Source organism: Parasteatoda tepidariorum, chromosome 6, assembly GCF_982258835.1.
Source record: "Parasteatoda tepidariorum strain Cologne lab strain chromosome 6, Ptep-v5.0, whole genome shotgun sequence".
In the NCBI taxonomy this organism is placed as follows: Eukaryota; Metazoa; Arthropoda; class Arachnida; order Araneae; family Theridiidae; genus Parasteatoda; species Parasteatoda tepidariorum.
In genome coordinates, this window is record NC_141760.1 from 40,834,813 (window position 1) to 40,857,446 (window position 22,634).

Genomic DNA, 22,634 nt, shown 5'->3' on the forward strand with positions numbered 1-22,634 from the left:
TGTCCCTACACCATTTTTTTCAATTCACGTGTCACGCTTACAAACATCCGACTGTAAATATGACTACTAATAGATTATCTTACATTTAAATTAAATAAGAAATCCCGATAATTAAATACTATAGTCACATCGTCTCTTTAATACTTGTAGTTATTGCAGAATTTTTATGGCGCATTTTTTAGTTCACGTGCAGAAGTTCCCGACATACGATGGAAAAACATGCGACAGTTTTTTCTTTCTTTTATTTAAAAACAAAAACAAAAAACATTTTGTTCTGTGACTCTTCAATAAAATAAACATAACTTATTATTATTACTTTTAATCAGTGCAGCAAAATAGATTAATTTTTTCATAAATTAAAATGGTTCTCAATAGTTTCTTAATTACTCTTCTAGCAATTTCAAACCCCCATTTATAGCCATTTGAAACTTTCACAAAATGTTGTAGATGACCTTGCAGATGACCACCACAAATCTTCTCTCCAACCCCAGTCATCCATTTACCCCTCGCATCCCCGGGACACTTTTTTTTCATCCATCTTCTCTCTTTTGCTTTCTCTTATTTTTTTCCCCTTTTTCTTCCCCATCTCTGTTTACGAAAGAACCGGGTGAAAACGCTCCAGCTACAACCATTGGAGAAAAAAGTAAGCTTAGATTATCAAGTTTATAACGCTTGGCATTCCAAATTTGGCTACTTATCGCTCTTTCGTTTGATGTTCATATTTATTGTTCGAAAACAAAAATTAGTAGTCTAAAACAAACTAAATTTATAAAGCAAATGATAATAAAAAGTAGTTACTGACTGCCACACTACAAACTGTACGTTTAAAAACTTTTCTATTGATTTATAAAATTATTCACTGATTTACCAAATTGCTAATTCAATTTTTATTCGCTGATTCTCCGATTCTGCGATTTACTTATACTGGTTTTTTCATGCTTTTCGTTGTCTCAAGAATTTTTTACGGTGATATTATCTATATTGAAATAGATCTTGCAAATAATAATTTTTTTTTTTTTAATTTAGCTTTTAAATATAACTATTTTCTCACAAAGTATTATACAAACTCGTAAAAATTCACAAAAAATGATCACTTTTGCAATTTTAAAATGAATAAATAAAAGGTCGTCATAGTAGGAGAAAATAGTATAAAAAAGTTATCACTTCTGCGAAAAAGCAATCACTTACGAAAAAGTAATTACCTTTAAAATTTTAAAATAAATGAATAAATTAACTGTCGTCATAGTAGAAGAAAACAATGTTAGTGAATGAAATTGGGCTAAAGTTGATGTTCTTTGAAACAACAAAACATGATTATCTATCCACAGTTGGTCGATAATTATACTGTGTTGTTTTGAAAAAACTGATCAGCTAAGAACAATACAGATTTTTAATTGGCTAATATGTCTTGGATATGAATGCCATGAAATTGCTATAATGTCATAAATTCTATTATTCTTAAATAATTATGAAAATTTCATTATTCCTAAATTGTCTTGTATTCCTGTTAATAATCAAGGAAAATAAAAAATTTACAGTTTAAGTGACTTGCAGTTGAAGCAAAGCGATTACTTTAAACTATATGTATATCATCTCGTCATTAAGAATTATCTGGGCCATCGAACGAAGATATAACTAAAATATTTTAAAAGTAATTAAACTTTCTTAAAAATCTCCATTTTGGTCACATTTTTTCACTTAAATGAAAATTTTCGAAATTACTAACCAATCACTGACCTTAACAAAAACCAATACAGCGCACCTCAGCCTCTTTGCAGACTGATCAAAGTGATGACACCGATAGTACTGACCGCCGTACTGATCTCACTGACCGCAGCTAATAATGCTTGACTTCGGTGATCTACAGGGTATCGAGTCTTACAATCTTTAGACCATTAGGATTATTTATAGAAAACATTCGTAATAATTTATGTCAGTTTCTGTCAAAAAAATTACACTGGAAATTTAGCAGCAAAAAGAAAAAAAAGGTAGGGTACTATTTTATTGAAGGAAAAGAATAACACTGAAAGCTCGTTTTCATATCACAAAATAATTTAAAAGGAGTGAGTTTTCGATTTACTTATATTTTGCTGACAAGGTGAGAGTGTTTTAAAATCACAAAAAATATTCTTAGACAATATTTAAACCACCTCCAAGTATTGAAGTCTTATTAAATAATAATGATTAATAGTTTTCGATTTACTTATATTTTGCTGACAAGGTGAGAGTGTTTTAAAATCACAAAAAATATTCTTAGACAATATTTAAACCACCTCCAAGTATTGAAGTCTTATTAAATAATAATGATTAATAGTTTTCGATTTACTTATATTTTGCTGACAAGGTGAGAGTGTTTTAAAATCACAAAAAATATTCTTAGACAATATTTAAACCACCTCCAAGTATTGAAGTCTTATTAAATAATAATGATTAATAGTTTTCGATTTACTTATATTTTGCTGACAAGGTGAGAGTGTTTTAAAATCACAAAAAATATTCTTAGACAATATTTAAACCACCTCCAAGTATTGAAGTCTTATTAAATAATAATGATTAATAGTTTTCGATTTACTTATATTTTGCTGACAAGGTGAGAGTGTTTTAAAATCACAAAAAATATTCTTAGACAATATTTAAACCACCTCCAAGTATTGAAGTCTTATTAAATAATAATGATTAATAGTTTTCGATTTACTTATATTTTGCTGACAAGGTGAGAGTGTTTTAAAATCACAAAAAATATTCTTAGACAATATTTAAACCACCTCCAAGTACTGAAGTCTTATTAAATAATAATGATGACAAGAAAATATAGAACAAAATTTTACTCTTTACTGAGCTGGCCTAAAATCAGAGCTAAAATTAGTTGACGTTGAATAATCATAGTTAAATAGTGGCGAAATTGTAATTATATTATTAAAATATAGTAAATGAACATTCACTAAATATGATCGATAGAACCTAGCCTAATTATTTTTAAATTAGAGGAAGCAAAAGATTCAATGAAAATATTAAAGAACTTTAAAGCTTTTTATATAAAATCTAAATAAAAATCTGACTGAAGATTGTAATGATTATCCGAAATCATTTACTTTTAATTAATTTAAATTTTCGAATATCGTAGGATAAACCTGTAAATAATAACTCGCCACGTGGCGAGTTACAAAAAAGAAGTGGCGACTTATAAAGGAAGCCGTCACTTTTTCTCACCGTTTCCTTCTTCTTCTTTTTTTTTTTTTAAAGATTTTTGTATTGCACATCGAATTTTTTTTTTTTTGCACGGTGAAGTCAAGTTAGTATTATAATCGTAGATTATTATTAATATGATTTTTTTAAAAAAATTTATTTAATGCAAGCAAAAAAAAAAAAAAAAAGGTTTTTTTTTTGGGGGGGAGGGGGTTCTATTTTAGGGGTTTGAATTTACGTGGATGGCTAAATGATTTCAACCTTGCATATTTTATTTATTTAAATGACATTACAGGAAATTCTCATGCTCTTCAAATAAATAAATAAAATTGATGAAAATTTTGCACCAGTTCAACACGCTTTTTGTATCATAATTTTTTTCTTTCGCTTTTATTGTTTTGACGGAGAAGTTTATTCCTTCTCCGTCTTTAAAATGCCTTGCATAAAATGTATCTGTGAAATATACATATCGCCTCCAAACCTAATTAAAATATCTTTAGCGAATAAAAAAAAATCAGAAGTATCTATTTTATTTTATTAACCCATCTAAAAACCATTCACTAAAAAACGCCAATTAGTTGGCGAACATTTGGCGCGGTTGTTATAGCAACCTCAAGTTGTCTCCGAAATCGTACACACACAAACTCAGCAGCTCCCCAACTCAAGAAAAAACCTTGCTCTGCAAAAGTGATCTTTGACGGAATGATAGTTGAACTAATCCCTGGATTTTGGCTGTGTTTTTATTTTTACTAAGCATACGCTTCTCAAATTTGTTTTCTATGTTCGAGTGCATCATTCTGTTGTAGATTTCGAATAAATTTGCGATGTTGCACGATATTACTAACTGTGTGTAAAAGTGTGTGCATCTTTTCGGATTTTACGTTACTCCATATCGACGCGAAGTCGAGGACAGCGTTATTTATCCTTCAACGTGAGTTGATTCGGTAAGTAGTTCTTCAGATCAAATCACATGCTCCGAGACTAGTGCGCGCAGTGCGGTTCAGCGCATGAATTTTTGATTATTGGTTAAAGTTAAGAATGATTGATTTCATTAACATCTGGTGTTATGAAACAGGTGTATGCATTCCATTCCTATATAGGGGATTTAATTAACGCTATTTAGAATATGATTTCTATTTATGATAATTATCTCTGATTCAGATTTTATTATTATTTAAAATTTAAGACGCAAGTTAGAAATTTTAGAAATAAAAATTATATTTAATTCGATTTTTTTGCACTACGAATTTTTTCGTTTAATATTTCAGAAAGTCAATTTATAGATAGTTAAATGTCATGCCAGCATGTGTTAATTGTAATCTACGAAATATTCTACATTCATTTTATAATGGTTAAAATTGGTATAGATCAATTATGTACCTATGTATTACATTTTAATGTAAATATTAGAATATACAGTAAAAAAATTACAATGTATAAATAGTAATAAAACAGTAAATTTGTACACTATTGGCAAATTTAATTTTTAATCTGTTTCGTAAGATGGTCCATTTTATAAGAAAATTTACTGAGAATTTAAATGCAATTAATAACTGAGTAAATTGTAATATTATTCATAATTAGATTTTAGATTTTTCATTTTTTTCAAACTATTAGTGAAATAATTTTTCATAATTAATTTAATAAAGAAATTAACGTCATATTTTTGAAAAAACATAATAATTATTGTTGGTATCAGTTATAAAAAACTGTCTAGCAAGTTAGCAAAAGTCAAAATTTTAATCCTCCATCTATTAACTATGCATTTTGAGAATTTTACAGTAATTATTCCTTTTTTTTAAAAGATTTATTTTCTCAGGTATAAATAGTTATTTGTTTGGAACATATTACGTAAATAATGGAATAATAAAACGTAATCATGTTATTCTAATCAGAAACTATTATTAAATAAGAAAATATTTTATACACTTCATCGCAATATTTATAAAATACAAAGGCTTAATTCAAGGATTTAATTAAGGGCTTAAAACTTTCAGGCAGACATAATCGTTTTTTTTTTATTAACCGTAAATGTTCCTATTAATCTAAACTTTTATCATATATGCTATATTAACCTTTTTTTTGGCAGTTAAGAAAAAAAGTATTTAATCAAACCTAATTTGCTAAAAAAAATGGCTAGCTTTTTAGAAATTTGGTGCCTTTAACAGTATTCCAATGTTTAAAATTAGTCTGGTTAAAAAACAAATATTTTCTGTTATGGTTACTTTTCAAAGCTACCCTATGTCAAAGAGCGAAATTTGCTCGCAATTCTCTCAATTGCAGCCAGCAGGGCTGAAATTGAGAGTGACAGTGTTATGTCAAATATGAAGTGTTCAAAGTATGAGAACATGTCTGATATTTTTCTTATTTTAATGACTTTCTATTGATATGTGGATAATATTAAAACCCCTGAGATCTCATAGAAATCTTATTTTAAGCAAATATCATTACTTTGCAATAAATAAGTTTCTATTTTACAATCTATATTCTTCTATAATTTTGATCATCAAAATGTTCTTCATATTACATCTGTTAACAATTAAAAAATTATTCAGATTTTCCATGAAAATAGTGGCTAGCGAAAATTTTAATTTGGCTAATACCTTTAGAACTGAAATTTCATGCCATGTAGTGTGAAATTTATGAATGACTTATTAAATTTCATGCATGAAAAGACATATAGAGGAACAAAATGGCCGTTAAATGTTCCTTTTGTTAGAGGAAAAAATATTTCTTTTAAGAAAAGAAATCGTTACCAGAAAGTGAAACTATTGGCGCCCATAAAATCTCCCCAAATGGTTATTTCCTCTTTTTATGTCCCCGAGTCTCCTATTGTCAAACATTTATGTGCTTCAAAGGTTTAAAATGCTATAAACATATATATGTGTTGTTTTTCTATTAATGGGACACTTAAATTTGTATTAGATTTACATCAGAAATAAATTGTGTATTTTCTTTGTCCTAACCGTAATAATGTCAACTAACAGGGGGGAAGGGGGATTTTATTTATTTCATTTTATTTATTTATTTATTCTATTACAATTTAGTGGAAGATAATAAATTTATGGTATTATTACATTTATTTATCTCAAATTGAACTCATTTGGCGGATTATGAATTATTTCGATTCAATATAACCAGCTACTATACCATTAATTACTGTACTAAATGTTAATATTTTTTGCAGTGCACTGAAATAAATCGTAATCATGAATAATTTCTAATTGCTTAAAGAGGGTTCAATGTTCTACAATAATATTGGGTAATTCGGTTATAAAAGGATTAATTTGCAAAATAATGTGGTGCACATTACTAAAATTACGGACAATATTATGGTATAATACGTTCCAATTTCAACAGGAAGGGCTAAAGCAAAATCATCAAATTGAGCCATAAATTGACTTTCTTAAAAAGTAGTGTAATTTAATTTCATGTATAGTGCCTGAAAAAAAGCGAACACTTTGAATAGCTTTTGATCTAATGATCATTTGATCAAAGGTTATTCATTAGGTTCGCCTTTTTTTTCTACACTGTACTTATTAATAGTGCTAAAGGAGAGCTTGATTCCCAATGAGATGACCCAGGTTCGAATCTCAGCGATGGCTGTTCGATATAAATTCTGCTCCCGGCTCGCAGATGCCTCTGTGCTGACGTAAAATATCCCTTGTGCTAGACAGATCATGGGTTAGATTCCCTTTGCTGTCGGGATAACCGTGGGTGTTTTTCGTGGTTTTCATCTCTATGTAACGCAAATATGACTTAGTTCCATCTAAGAGTGAAACCACAAATGCTAGCTTTTCCTATTACTTGAACCGGGAATTCCCTTTTCTTCTGAGTTAGGTTTAAAATTACAAGGCTGTGGAATTGAACGTGGATAGTAGTGAACTCAGAATTCGGCCGTTAGTTCAACGCCGCTTATAAAATAAAATAACAGTGCTAAAGCCAAATTCGAATTAATGACACGTAACTTTATTTATTTCTTAAAAAAGTATTATTGCTTTTATTAAATACATTTTTCTATATTTTAAGGAAACTTTATGTTGTAAAGCAAAATTTTGCCGTTTGCACTTCAGCGATGTTATTCTTTGTTATTTAAAGTTTCTGTTTATGTTCTTAACGTATCAATTTTATGTGTCATTGATAGAAATTAATCAAAACATAATGCTTATTTAATTTATTCTTACCAAATGATGCTAAGCTGTAAAAAATTACACTACATGCAGTCTTACGCGAATATACAAAATATAGTACTTATTTAAATTATTGTAACATTGTATATTTCCATATAAATTTGCTAGTTTTATGAACTTGCAAGAATTAAAAAAGTAAGTATAGAATCAATTAAATAAACAAAACACTCGATATAATATTTGCTGATTGTAGTCCCTAATTGACCGACTTATCAATATTTTTACTCACATTTAAAAATAAAAATTAGTTTATGAAAAAGCGACTAAGGTTATAAAATAGGACAAGTGCTTATTATCACACTGAGTTTATTTTATTTCCTTTTATCATTTCGAACAAGTTTTTACCCCCCAAAATATAAATGCACGATCTGTTTACGCTCCACTGGAAAGCATCAAATTATAGTTTCTGCATATGAAATGGAAGGGAGGGGGAGGTTTTAGAAGAAACAGATTTCTTCCCTGCATCCCTGCCTGAATATAGTAATCTCGCCTCCTCCCTCAAGACGTTATTCCCCCTTATACGGGGGTCGGAGGAAAGTTGTGTTTTGGCGGGGGTAACCTCCCGCTGGCGACCCCAAGAGGGCCCCCCATGCACGTGTTCTCCGTCTACGTCTTGAGTTGAAAGATGCTATTCTTCAAGAGAGGGTCCCAGGGAGTATTGAAGTGTAAGAAAGAAGAAAAAAAATCGTAAATTTGGACTGTTTTTTGACTTCGAAAAAATAAATCGTAAATCAGAATTAAATATTGCTCCTGTTATATTACTAACGAAACTTTGAATGCATGTTTAATAAACGACTTGAGTTACAATTTCTCACTAAAGAGAAGTTTAGAGTTAGAGAACACACCTTTCTGTGTGGTGTGTAGTTTTTAATACCAAATGTTTATCGCATTATACTTAATCATTTAAAAAAAAATTATTTTTATAAATTTTTATGTTTAACACATCGCGATAAATTGAATATACTCATAAAATATTAAAGTTAGTAAAAACTTCGTGAAAAAAAGATTAAAAAGGCAGAACCAACCTTAAGAAATTCAAATCTGAAATAGAACAACATATAAGTCTATGCTGTTTCAACCATTTTAATACATTTGGATTATTAATTACTTATTCTGCTTTTTTATTCTGTCTTTTAAATACTTACAAAGTATTTAAAATTTAAATGTGCTTCTAAAAAATTTTAAAATAACATAATTTCTTAATCATTTATAATTCTACGCAAATTTCGTTTTTTTTTTTTAGTTCATCAAATCCTGATATAATCAATGGTAATTATGATTTAAATATTGCTATTAAAAATGTATTTGTTAATTATAAAAAGAGCTTAACATACTATAAGTTAAAATTAGGGGCAACATCGTTTAAATCTTTTTTTTTTTCTACATTGAATTTTTATATTTTCAATATGTAACGTAGAGCGGGACAAATAAAAAGAAACTCCATATGTATTTTTAATTAATTAGTTTTTTCGTTAATATTTTATTTGATGATTAAGTCGCAGATTTATATTTCGCTATCACTAGCATAAAATGGTTCAAAGTGTATTTTCATGACTAAACACTATTCTTGAAAATTGTGTAACTGTTTTAATTTTGAATCTATAAACTTATAATTATAATATCTCTAGGGTAAATTTTTCTATTTATTTTAAAAAAAGAAGAAACACATAACTGAAACAGACATTTAATACTAGGAACGAGTACAATAAATAAATAAAATAAAAAACTGTATATCAGAATAAAATTGGGTAATTCGAATAATCTGAATCGTTATTTAAATAGCAATTTAAATCTCTTAATTTTTTGTTAAAAAAATCGATGATTTAAATTTCCCATTTCCCGCATTTTTTTAAAGAATTCATTAATTTAAATCACCTTATTTTGTAAGAATTCTAATTTCATTGATATTGAAGATTTTTGTCATAGAAGGATGTATGAAAGTTATTATTCAATATTCAATGCAGACTAATAAATTTAAAAAAATGAGATAGGGGGAAAGGTACAGAATGTTGATAAAAGTGATATGAAACTTTAAAATTTTAATTTTCCATTATCTATATGTTATATAATTTAGCATTTTTAATTACATCCACTTAGTTTTATGTTCTTTTATTTAAAAACAAGTTCTTTAAAAACTTATTAAATGCATATGTTGTTGATGTATATAAATAAGAATGAAAGACTTGTTCTGTCTAGATTTGCTTATAACCATTATTATTTTTTTCTGACTTATTTTAATTTAGTCTTCTTCATTTGATATCTAATTGACAAATTGAGTCTGATATATATGTATATGCATATGTATGTTGTTCTTGAATGAAGATAACTATGGTTTTATTTATTCAGTGATTAATTTTTAACAATTTAATTGTTATTTTAACTATTTCAGTTAGATATTTTACGTATTTTAGTTATAATAATAATATTAATATATTTATTAATATATTGATTGAGAACAGTAAAAATAAAATCAGAAAAAATTTGATTTATATTAAAATAATTTAATTTTTAAATAAAAATCTGATTTGTTTAAACAGAATTAGATCAAAAATATCTGGAATAAAACTAAAAACCTGGAAATTGAATCTTTTTCGTTTCGTTGGCGTAAATTCAATGTCAATCGTTGAATAAAATCTGTATTTCTAATTCATTAACTGTTGCAACAAAATATTAGCTGTCAAGACTGTCGTATTAAAAAAATGTCAAAACTAAAAAAAAAGAAGAAGAAAAAAAGATAAGATAAACAAATTCCATTTTATGCATTTACTTTGACTTCTAGTACCGAAAAAAATGCTATAAATCAAGAAAAATAGCACATTTTATTAAGCATACACTTAAAATTATTCAAGATGGTTTCGAAATAAAATTGCAGCCGTGATTAAATCACCGATGCTTGCAAAATGTTCCACTGTTCTAAGCTGAAATTCAACATACTTACACATGGAGAAAACGAATGAAATTCTATTCCTAAATTATAGTCGAATTTTAAGTGATCTGCCTACCAAAGTACCTATTTCTTATGATTTTTTTTTCATTGACTGAGTGACTCGTAAAAAGAGGGAAAAAGTTAATTTCCAAAATTGATTTAATTATCTTCTAAAGCGTCTCCCTGAATCATTATTTCTATTGCATTTCCTTTTCTTTTATTGTTAGTGTCTACCCCCATCTCCTTTCGAACATTTTCCCTCATTATTTCTTATAAATGATTTCAAACGACATATAATTGCAAAGCACCCCAACTCCATTTGTTGTTCCAACGAATTATTTTCTATATTCCACTGTAATATAATCCTCTGTCCCTCTATCTATTTTTCTAACTTTTTCTTTCACTTATCGTTTGCTTCATTTCGCATTTAGTTAGATAATTGTTTGATTATTTATTGTGAAAAGACTTGCCTACATTTTTAAGAAAAACAATTTTTTTACAGCTATTCCTATTGTTTACCCTTCTAATTTTTATTGATAAAAAATATAGAGTGATAAACTAAAATAACTGATTTTATCAAGTACATCCCTATTTTCGTCATCGTAGGTAAATCATGGCATTTGTCGATTCAGAAATCAATCAGGATCGACACGCACGCGTGACGTTGCTTATAGGTATCCAATTAAATCTGATTTAAATCATGTGGTTAGGATAATCTGATCACTTCACTTCTTCTCGAGTTGTAAGTACTCAATTAAAACGGCAGTAATATCAAGAATTTATTTGAAAATGGAATACCTGCAAGTGACGTTGTGTGGGTGTCTCGATCCTGATTGGTTGTTGAAACGTGGCATTTGTTTATGTTAGCAACTGTTCTTTCCATTCTATTTTGAGTAAGCCATGCCCGTCTAGTATCAATTCTCTCACGTGAAACATTCTATATTCAAAGATTCTTCCACAAGGATTTCAATTCTTTTACTCTATATTTTTTACGTAGTACAAGGACAGGATGAAGTCACGTAGAACGTAGATAAACTAATTATGCATCGAAATTGCCAGGTACACAAAACAAACATATATCATGATTAAAATAAAATATATAAACAACTAATAAATCTAGGTGAAGTAAAAGATGTAGACGAGAAAGAATTATATTTCAACAAATTCGATGTAAGATACGGCACTGTATTTAATTAACTTCGCATTAATTAATATTCTAACTTATGTGGAGACAATTAGCTCAACTGTAACACTTCATTTTGCAAAATCTCACCAAATTGGCGATATTTTAAAAAAAATTAATAACCTTTAAAATATTTAAGTTTTATTAGTTGTTTCTAAAGCCCAAGAAATTCTTTGCGGCTAAATGGTAAGAGGAAGTGGTTAGTGGGGAACCTAGATTGTGTCGAAATTAGTTCTGATTTCTGTCTTACATCAATCCTGATTTCTGCCTATTAGTCAAGTTGCATTTTACTTGCATACCTTGCGAAAATAATTTTCAGTACTTACTGCGCAAATATTACAAAAAAAAAAAAAAAAAAAAAACATAAATTGCCGAATGACTGTATTTTATTATTAAAATATTTCAAATGCAATTGTCAAAAATTTAAATGTAAAAAACTGATACGATTTAGGCAACTCTCATCTAATTAGTGAAAAGTTGTTTATAATGTTAAGAAAGAACGAAAAAGAAAAAAAAAATGGTTTCTTTTTTTTTTTCAAATATTTGATTTTTTTTTTTTTTTTTTTTGCTACAACAAACCAAATATTTCGGATAACAGCATTCCCCCTTCCCTTCTACAGCACTAGGCGCACGTGACCATCTGCTTTATTTTAAACTAACAAAACCATGTTTTGATGATATTTCCTTTATTTTGTCATTAATGTTTCCATATTAAACTGAAGAAGGCCGTTAGCACTTGCACGCTTTAATGTTTTCCGCGTAAGGGAATCCCCTTGTTTTCCCGCGTAAATCTATAATTGGGCAGTAGTAAACATTGGGATTATGTCATGGAACAAAACGCTACAACTATCGTAAAGCCGATTCATTCATACCTTTTAATCGTTTGCATTTGCCGTTCCCTTTGCACCTGCCTATGATCAACCTTTTCAGGCCCATCTACTGTGACCACCCTCCACCTTCTCTCTGCACGCGTAGGCGTCCTCAAGCACGTAAAAAAAAATCACGTGACTTCTACCTTCTTTTGTTCTTGTGGATGCCACTGCCCTCTCAATTAAAATCTGTTGTTGTTTGGGTGTCTTATTTTTTCTTTATTTATTTCATATTTCTTATTACAGTAAAGTTTAAGCAAGGTAGCTTCTTCGTGTAGTTTCTTCTAAGTTGATCGAGTGTTTTGTCTTTAAAAACCTGATTTTTTTTTTCATGGCTAGGATGTTTTGCAGATTAAAATCGATTGGTTTTTTTTATTGCTATTTTCTTTTTTTATAAATATTTGCTTTCGCTTGGAAAATTTTTTCTATCAGTTTTGATTTGAACTTTATTAATTATTTTATATTTTCAGCATTTTGATTTCGGTTTTTGAAAGAAAGAAAATAGTACTTTTTCGAACTGAACATTGTGTATTCTTTATTATCATTTTTTAATTTTAAAACAGTTATTAAAATTGTATTTACTCACACAGAACAATCATTAAAATGTAAGCTGAATTTTTGTTTCTAACCACGGCAATATTAATTTGTCAGTGTTTTCAAAGCTAGACTATGCAATACTATAGTTTTTTGATTGTTAGAAATTGTGATTTCAAATGTTTATAACGGTGAGAATTTATAGATAAAATTTTAAAATTGTGAGCTCGTTTAATATTTTTTGACTTTCAGCTGGATATTTTACAGTAATGTTTACAATAACATTCCAGTTCTTAAGAGAAATTACGTCATATTTACCACGTCTAACAATTATATTTTGTTTTTGTTAATGAGATTTGTTAAATGATAATGATGTCAATTTAAAGAAAATCACGTATAGTTCAATAATATTTTGAAGAATTATTGTGATTTTAAATTAAATTGATTTCTGTTCTGAATAAATATGAATATAATGGAATTGATTTCTGTTCTGGTTGAACATAAAAACAACCATATTGTTTTGATGGTATATTCCTGCTAAATTAACAAGAGTTATTGATATTCTTAAGAACCAACGAAAATTCACGTTAAACAATCATTGAAATATATTGTTGTTGCCATCATGAACCATCATGGATCATCATGGATTGTTTGAACCATCACGGATTATCATGAATTGTTGTTCCATGAGAATCAAACTTTTCTTGATGGTTAACCATCATAGTATTAAAGTAACATGTTTCATCATGGAATGATTGAAGTTTTTTGGCAGATCAAAAACCATGAACACGTAATAGAAAATGTTGGATGATGGTGACCATCAAATTATGTTGGACAATCATAATCATTGTTCATCATCATAAATGTTGGAGAATCATAAATCGCACTAAAACCAACATAAACTATCAAAATTGTTTGATGGAACCATCAAGAATTTTGACTTGTCTAACATCTTGTTTTTTGGGACCATCAAGAATTTTGACTTGTTTGAAATCTTGTTGTTTGGGAGATTGTTATTTTATTGAGAGATTATAACTTATTTTCTAAGAAAGTGCTATAAGATACTGTATTATGTTAAACAGAAACCTGTATCACATTTAGAAAAGAATTATGATATTGTATTGTAAGTAACCATTTATGTCATACTGTATCGAATATTCAATTCGAATTCTGTAACAAATTAAGGATTGTTATTATTTTAGCATAAATATCCTTATATCATCACATGCATAAACAAATTAACAAAAGAAAAAAATATTACATTTGGCATGAAAAAGCTTTTAGGAATGAGAGCAAGGTTTTTTAAGCATCTGTCGTCGTCTTCTCATTCCTAATTTCAGTATCAGTTTTTCTCTCAATCCCAAAATGACGACGGTTTTGTTTATGGTTCGTTGCATGCTCGGCTGATTTCTTTATCTAGTGATGACAGGAAATATGTAAACTGTAGATATTTCGTCAGATATTGCTGTGGTCTTTCACATTTTTACGCTTGTTGAGTATCACGAAGATCGGACTTAATCATTAATGTTCGCTCCCTCTCTTCCAAATTGCAAGTAATTTGGTAATTTTAGTCGAATTAAGTTTAAAGTGTGGGAAACATTGAACTCATGTTGCATAAAAAATCTACCCTAAAGGGTATTTTTTTCTTAATTTTTTGTTTTTACATCAAATTAAAAAGCCATAGTTTTGTACTTTAAAATCGATCGAACAAGAACGAATAGCTTATAAAAAGAAAAAACATCTTTATAAAATTATTCCAATTTAGTGAGATTTTCCCATTTAAATAAAAAATTATGCATCAAACTCAATGCATAATTTTCAATTTTTGTACATTTGTGTGGGTTTGGGTAACACAAAGTTGCAGAAATTTCTCAAAAATTAAATCACCGGCACTTTTTATTTTTAAAAAATGGTGGCTTTTCTTCGTATTAACATTTTGCGTCACTTTCATAATTAGCATAGCAGGCGCTTTCTAAAAAATCTCAACAGTTATTAAAAAATAGCATATGATTCAGTAAAAAGTACGTGAAAGACACGTGGCGTCATATTCTTCGCCATTTAGTTCTAGATGTAAAATCTCGAGTAATGTTCTTTTATCTTATCGCTAATTAGTTAGATAAAAATCAAAAGCGAAATAGGCAATTTTGACCAAACCGGTTATAGTTCATCGAATTTAATCGATAGTGTTCTTAGAATGTTTCTTGATCATTGTTATTTTATGTTTTACTGACTAAATTTGTATGAGTTGCCTCTTCTTTAGAGGATCTGATTACTCATCCATTTCATGGTGATATAAGATATCTAGTTGAATTTGACACGTGCGGTGCAAGTTGATCATTTTATAGTTTTCAAATCATAAACGTTATTAAAAATATGTAGCTATGTTAAATTAATTGTTTGATCTATGACAATGACTTACAAATTAATAATCTTTGGACGTATATGTAGTGGTTATTTTAAATGTGTAGCTTTGTTAAATTTATAGTTCGAACGCTGATAATGACGTACAGTTTAATAATCTCTTGTCGTATAGGTAGTTGAAAGTGTAAGATGATTAATCGAGATGTACTGTAAATGATAGTTACGATGCAAGTATACACGTGATCTAATAGTAAAGAAATTTTTTCGAAATTAGTCGTCTGATGTTAACCTAAAGCGGTTTATAGGAACTATCGTCTTATGGTAAAATTAAGCCAAAATTAGGTTGGAGGAATAGAAAACGATAAATTTGATGTGCGTCGCTGATATTTTAGTCTCTGCCGAATCAAAAGAAGACATGTATTCTATTATGTAGAACGTTAATTAGAATTTTGGCGTTGCATTGAAGTTGAAATGAATCGTAGTACTGCCGAATTTTTATTCCCTTCCGTAATTTCATGTTATTCCATTTTTTTTCTTCAATTTATGCTTAATGGACAAAAAAAAAGTTCTTGAAACTTTACCTATGTCTTATATTGCTTCTTATTTTACTTCGTATTTTCTGCTTACGTTTAAACAAATATAAGAAGTCTAGTAAAGAACCCAAATAATGCCGCATGCACAAACATAATATAGTTTCGGTTCTATAATGAAGAACCTTCTTCAGTGTCAAAGAACAGATAATGCCACATAGGCAGACATACTATAGTTTTTGTTCTATAATGAAGAACCATCGTCAATAACGAAACACATGTGGCATACACCGAGCTCTCCGTTGGCGCAGTCGGTTAAGCCGTCGCTCTAACTGCTGGTGAAGACCTGACGGTGGTGAGTTCGATTCTGGTTCCTGACAAAACCGGCGTGTATACGTATCAAAGGGCTTTTTATATCTGTCGAGGCTGAAAAGCTTCTCATTGGCTGTGCTGTGGAAGTTTAGGATGAGAGGTATCAGCTCAGGCGTTGTCGATGTCCTCTGGCCGGGGTCAAAATTACTTGGCCGGTAAGAAATAGAGCCCTGAAAAAGAGGGTATGTGCTTGGCCATGCTTGGGTGATGTAACATACACCGATATTTATGTTTAGAAGCTGAAGAAGGTTCTTCATTATAGAACTGAAACTATAGTGTGTGTTTATGCAGGGCGGGACCGACTATGATGAACTTGGGCCTAGGGCCTGAACTTTGATTTAGTGCTTTGTTTAGAGATGTCCCGTTTTATATTTTCAGACAAAAGGTCTCAATTAAAAAACAACTATTTTTTAAAAAAAAAAATAAGTTCTAAATTGTTGAACAAATCTGTATACATTTTTAAATATCTCATTTCATTGTGCAATGAAAAAATTCGAAATAGTATTTATTTGCTTTTTTTGAAAATAGGTAAGAACATCGAATTCTAATTTTGTTATTCAGATGAATATAGCACAAGCATAGAGGCTAAATAATTTTTGCTCATTTAAAACTGAATAATAAATTAAACTAGTAATATTTTTACAAAATGTAGAAGTTTGCATACCACATATTGATAATACTGTTAAAAATAAATATAAGTGCCCAAGGCACAGATCACATAGACTTATGCGATACTGATGAATTGTGTTTATGTGACATTCCACCACTAGTGCTTAGCAATAAAGCCTTCTTTCAAGCGTGAATTAATGCCTACTTTTTAGGTTTCAAAGAAACATTTTAAAATGACATAAGAACAAAAACTATTTCTCTTCATATTTTTTTTATCTTCCGGTATAGCATACACATGTTTAAATATTGTTCTTTTTCTTAATAATTTTATTTTTTAAAGTCTCTAATTTTAGAAATCACTCATCAAGCAATGTTTTGTCAAGGTTTCAATGTTGTTGCATCTTCCTTTGCAAACAAGCAACTTGGCAAGCATTAAATCTGTCGTAGCGTTTTAAAAAAAGCAAGCATAAAAAATAAGCAAACTAAAATAAAAAAGGAAAACAGTAAGAAAGTTGCTCAACCTTTTCTTTTCTGTGTCTTTCCAAGGCTTAATCTGAACCTTCTAAGTAAAATGTCAAACGTGCGTAAATTGTACACAAATAAAAGAAAATATCACCTAAAAACAAAACCTATTACGTCAATCCTAGATTCTAAGTCTAAAATAAATCCAACCGTCAGCAGAAATAAGTTCCACAGAATGTGATCTGACAGCGAAAGAAGCAGGGAAACAATGGGACCGTGATCTTTTGTAATGGCCAAGTAAAATGTAAACTGAACTGAAAAAAAAAATTGAGATGGGATTTTAGCCAGAATTGAAGAGGAAGAGCGGAAAAAAGTCGAAATTAGTTTTAAGTGGGGTGAAAAAAAGTGGTCTTTTCTTAAACAGAATTAGTTGCTCTTGTTGCCTGAGAAAGATAGTCTGTTACGCATTTCTTTCTTGAACTGACCCGAAAATGTCAAGAAAAAGACTGCTTTTAGCAGTGTAATTCAAATAAAATGAAGAAATAAACCCTTTTTAAGCTTAATTAAATTATTATTTTTAGAAGTTCTGGGCACTTCTCATTTTAATTAATTTCTTTATCTCCTTAAAAGGAAGTTTTTGAGATGAAATGTTTTTTTTAAAATTTTCTTTTCTAAGTGCAGTTTTGATTGTTGGAAAATCTTTTTCTGCTGTAAAAATCTTCATATCAAAAAGATTCTTTTAAAGAAAAAGCTGAGCTTTAAGAAGGAAGAAGAAGAAAAAAAATGTAGGGAAAATATTAATATTTTTTTTGTTGCTAAATTTGAATTTAGTTTTAGAAATGTATTGTTTGTTGTTGTAACTTTTATCTTATCTAATTAATGATAGTGCCTCTAAAAATCATTTTTAATTAAATCTGCACTTAAATGAAAAGCAAAAGAAAGAAAAAATTCTAGCACTAATTATGTTTTTGTTCTTACAAATGAAACAAAATTATTGCAATAGTGTCCATTTAAATGTCACTTAATGGAGAAAATTTTTCTTATTCTTGTTGACGAGGGCACCTCTCCTTTTTCGGAAAAAATAAGCAACTTTTGTTTGCAGTGCTTATCTAAAATACTAAATTAAACACCTAATTCCCGCTATTGTCAAAAATTCTTCTGAGAATTGCAAAATAATTAAAATTTGAAAAATGTAATTATTATGCAATTAATTTTCTCGAATTTTATTATTTTGCAACTTTTGAGGACGAAGTTGCCAAAAAATATGCTTACGTTACCAAAAATGTCCTCAAATTACCAAAAACACTTATGTTGAAAGAATTAAAATCGTGAATAAATTTTTCTGCAATGTGCAATGGCCTTTCTTGTAAAAGTTAGAATATTTCTTATCAGATAAATTATTTTTTTTTGTCAAGCCCTGACATTGGCTATTCTTATATAAGGTCAAGAAAGCAATATAAAAAAAAGTAAGGAAAATCTTCAATAACGGATTAAACAATAATTCCTTGTTAGTTTACTCCCTTGTAAAAGTGACTATTCTCGTTTTCCTTCAAAATCTGCAGCTTCTTCTTTTTTTTAAATTATTCTGTTATGTATGTTTGCATAAAGTGAGCTGTAAGTGGTCTGTTGTTGAATTAGCCTCTCGCCACCAGACGCAAGGCCAGTTACAGTCAGGGTCACAGTTAAAGAGGAATAAATACTAACTGGCTTTTAAACTCACACTTAGCACGTTGCCGAAGCCATTATGATTCTAACATCGTGACCTATTCGAGAGTCTAAAATTAGCCCTTATCTGATTCCTTTGTTTTGAGTATCTTCAGGTTGGATATTAATTGTTTTTCTTTGCTGTGTGCGGCGCTGTATGGTTACCTATGGCTGTTTACGCTTGATGATTCATTTTGTTGCCATTGAAATAAGATGCTACTTAGATTAGCCATTAAAAACATAATGGTGCTCTTCAATATGCAAATGCAATTACTGATTTGCTCTTCCTGTTCATCTATTGATTCTTTATGAGATAACCAAAAGATAAACCAGTTTTTATTCAATTTTGAAATTCGACAAAAAAAGTTTAGTCTTAATTTAAATTTAATTGAGAGCTGGATGGTAAGCCCTCGAGATTTGTCTGATAATTTACTGAAACATAAAGTAGGAAAAAACTTGATTTCTTAACCTTCAGCAGCGATTCTCAATTTTTTACGACTACGAAACCCTAAACGATCGAGAATCTTTTATGGGAAGTCCGAATACATAAATAAAATTTATAAGCAGCTATGAACATACTAATCATAGAAAGACTACTAATTATTTTAATAATATTTAATTAGAAGAATGAAATTTTTTCTGTTATTTTTTATCAATAAAACTCTTAATATAATAAATTTTACGTCAAACATTTGAATTCACAAACCTGGGGGGCCAGTTCTTAATTTGTTTTTGGTTCGTATATATACTGAAATAAACTGAATTATAGTTAGTTATTCTTGAGTTTAGGTGGTTTTATTTTGAATTGAAAGTTAATACTAGTGCAATTTTTTTTTACTGGCAACTTTTTTACTGGAATTTTACACGAATAATTTTTATAAAAATAACCAACATTTCAAATAAATTATGGTTTATTGTTTAGATTTAAATATAATTACAGGTTTCAAAAATAACTACTGATTTGAACTCTAGGAACCCCTGTGATCATTCCTCGGAAACCTAAGTTCAAAGCGTAATACAGGATTTTTAAAAAGACATTGCTCAAAGTAAGCTAGAAAACGATAAGTTATGAATCAATTCGCTAGCGAAACTCAATAAACTTAGTACACTACTATTTCTTTTCTTCTTTTTTTATTCTCTTTATAAAAACATTCTCTTCCCGAACTATTTTCACTAAGCGAAAGAAGACACACTGAGTATAGGTGTTCGATTCTTGTTTCAAATCATTCTTATTTTGTTCTTTAACCCTTTTTAACTTCCAACCTTCCTGGAAGAGTTACTGTACCTGCTTAATTTGCCAAGAAAATGAATCAGCGACAGTCATGCATTGCATTCCTATGGATTCTCCGTCTGCCTGCAAAGCTTCTTACTACTTACTTTCTACTTAAAATTTTCGTAATAAGTTTCTTTGTCGGATAAATTAAGTGAATATAATTTAATTCTGATCCAGTTCACCCTTTAATTCTGGTTAAATGAGAGTCAGTAAATAGAATGGAGCTTGACATGTTCTATCTTGGGACTTGATCTGATTTTATTTGCTGAGCTTTTCAAATCTTTTCGAGTCTTTTTTGCTTAGAGTTAACCTTGTAGTAAACTTTCGTAAGTTAATCAGGTTGAATATATCCATTTAATGCTTTAAGATCTCGTAATTCATAAATTAATAATATTTAAGCTATTCTTTCATATATTTCATTAGAAATATTAATTATTTTTAATGGCTTCTGAGTTAAGTTCAAGGTTATATACGATAGTTACAGAGTTGAATATTGGTAACCGTAAGCCTGAAACAGATCGGTTGATTAATGCCGTCTGTAAATAGATTATTTAAAATAATTATTCCATAAATCATTTAAACTCAAAATCATTTATTCAAAATTTCCTGAAATAATTAATTCTAAGTTTCTGCTATATTTTATTTTATGATTATTCAAGTTGCTGCAATATAACTTTAAAAAAAAATATAGCTTCTAGTTCAAAAGGTTAAAACATAGAAGATTTTTAGAAAACCCTTAACACAAGATTTATATAACAATCCCTTGTCAAGAATTACCCCTTTCTGTCTCTTTACAACATAATCTACTCAGCTTATATTCTTTCTCAGAATCTCCAAAGGTCAAAAGGAGCGTTTATCAAAAATAAATTATAAAAGAAAGTTCAGGTCTCTGTCTTATCATGCACATAAATACATCTAGCTTAGTGAAATAAAATGAACCAGCCAAAGAAATAAATAGAAAAAATCAGTCGTTCTAAGCCTCGTTCTCATTCCAAGCTTTCGTGATTTGAACTCGATTTCTCTGTATTTGTGCTATCTTCCCTATAAGGGATTAGATCTTGTTCTCTCCAAATGGGAGCAATGTGAACACCTGATTTCTTAATTAACGTTTAGAATTTCTCGTTATAGATCGACCGTGGCTTTCTCTTTTTTTCTTCTTCTTCTTCCTGCGCACATAATTTTGGTAATTGCATTTGTATAGGTGCAGCGTTCATAAATTTATCGTTTGGTGAATCGATTAGATATTTTTTTTATATCGTTTGCGTGAGAATCAATTATGAACTTTGATTGGCGTGTAGTTCCTGCTGCTTGCACTGAAAGCATCAACAGATTATTGATTTTGTTAAGATTTCAAAAATTAGATAGTTGTTATTTAAAATTCTGTGAATTCATATGTAACGCGAAAATTCAAACAACATGTTTATCATGGCGCAGCTTTCAAAAATTTATCGTTTGGTGAATCGATTAGATATTTTTTTATGTCATCTTTGTGAGAATCAAAGTGTAGTTCTTACTGCTTTGGTCGAAAACATCGAAAGATAAGTAATTTTGTAGAGATTTTTAAAATTAAATTATTATTAAAAATTATATGAGTTCACATAAAGAGGAAATTCAACTATTTGAATTATAAACATGGTTATGATAAGTGTTTTTTTTAAATCATTGTACGAATGAAACATTAAATTAACATTAATTTAAAAAACATTATTCATTGAAGGCCTGTATTCTTACTTAATGCTAACATAACTAACTCCTGTATACTAACTTAAAATAATTTTCATTTTTATACTAAAATCATGGTAGCTTCTCACCAAGACATTTCATTCTAAGACATTAGCCGTTTTACAAAAAAAAAAAAAAAAAAAAAAAAAAAAAAAACAATAATTTCAAAGAAAGAAAACGTCAAAATTTTAGAAATTTTTTTCTTCTCACATCGGTTAAAACCATTAATTTGAAATTGCAACGCTTTGTATCAAGATTCATTTACAATTTACTCAAATGATATATTTAAAATAAAATATTACATGGTATTAATAATAGCTAATCGTTTATTAGTTATCTAAACTAATAATGAAAATAGGACATTTTGTAACCGGAGTATATTAAGCTATTAAAAAGTGTAAAAAAAAATTAAGATTTTTAGAATATTCTTTGAATGAATAGTAAATCTGTATATGAGCATGATATTTAACTTTTACAATAAGTAATAATCTTAATAATTATGGAGCAAAGATAAAAAGAAACAGAAATTATTAAAAAATATATTAATTACAACTTTAAGAGTAAACACTGCATTTGAAATAATTTAATTTTATAATTTCTGAAAAATAATTTTAGATGACATTTATATTTTTTTAATTCTTATTTTTATTAATTTGTTTTTGAAACTAAAGCTCTCAAATGAAGAAGAAATTTGCTTCACTTTCAGAATCGTT

The 22,634-nt window shown here is 28.8% G+C and overlaps 1 protein-coding gene across 1 annotated transcript in view; it reads left to right on the forward strand.

Moving 5' to 3' along the window:
• Positions 1-3,789: 3,789 nt before the first annotated feature.
• Positions 3,790-22,634, forward strand: part of Sema5c (Semaphorin 5c) — a 66,718-nt gene continuing 47,873 nt past the window's right edge. Inside the window, exon 1 of the mRNA XM_016071526.5 lies at positions 3,790-4,130. The gene's annotated coding sequence lies outside the window, so the exon portion shown is untranslated. The remainder of the gene's footprint in view (positions 4,131-22,634) is intronic.